Here is a 648-nt window from a genome sequence, read left to right on the forward strand (position 1 = left end):
GATGATGTGGCAGAGGAGAAGAAACTTTTGTGGAAGTGTTGATGATGATGAAATAATGCTGATGTTGTTATTTCCGATCATTGTGAAAATGATGATGATTCGTAGTTTTTGATGTGATGATGAATATGATATTGATTATGATGTTGGTGGTGATGTTTCAATAGTCTTATTTTCATCACATGCTTTCACTACACTCTCGAGTGCAGCTCTGTGTGCTTTGAGTGTGTGCTCATATTCTTACTTTATTGAGTAGGGTGTTTGTGATTACTAGTAGTATTGTTTTCTGTATTTTATATATATTTGTAAGTCCTGGTGATTTTGTCATGTATTTTTCATCACGCGCCTAGGAAATATTCTGTTCTTAGATACCATTGAGCTCTGTTTTCAATATTCATCCAACTCGTCTATACTTTTCCTTTGCTATTTTCTCTTTCATTTGTGTGTGTGTGTGTGTGTTGTATCGTATCAAGTTCATTAATTCTTAAATATTTGTATGTGTGGCTTTGGTCTAATTCTCTTATTTCATTTGCTGTATCAAGTGTGATTTTGCTACTCTTAACTAGTTTTCCTCATTTTGTAAAATGTGCTTTGGATCATATTTCTAAGCTAACTTTCATGTTCATTTTTTTGGTAAATCTATGCATTGTT

This window comes from Octopus bimaculoides, chromosome 29, assembly GCF_001194135.2.
Source record: "Octopus bimaculoides isolate UCB-OBI-ISO-001 chromosome 29, ASM119413v2, whole genome shotgun sequence".
Lineage (NCBI taxonomy): Eukaryota > Metazoa > Mollusca > Cephalopoda > Octopoda > Octopodidae > Octopus > Octopus bimaculoides.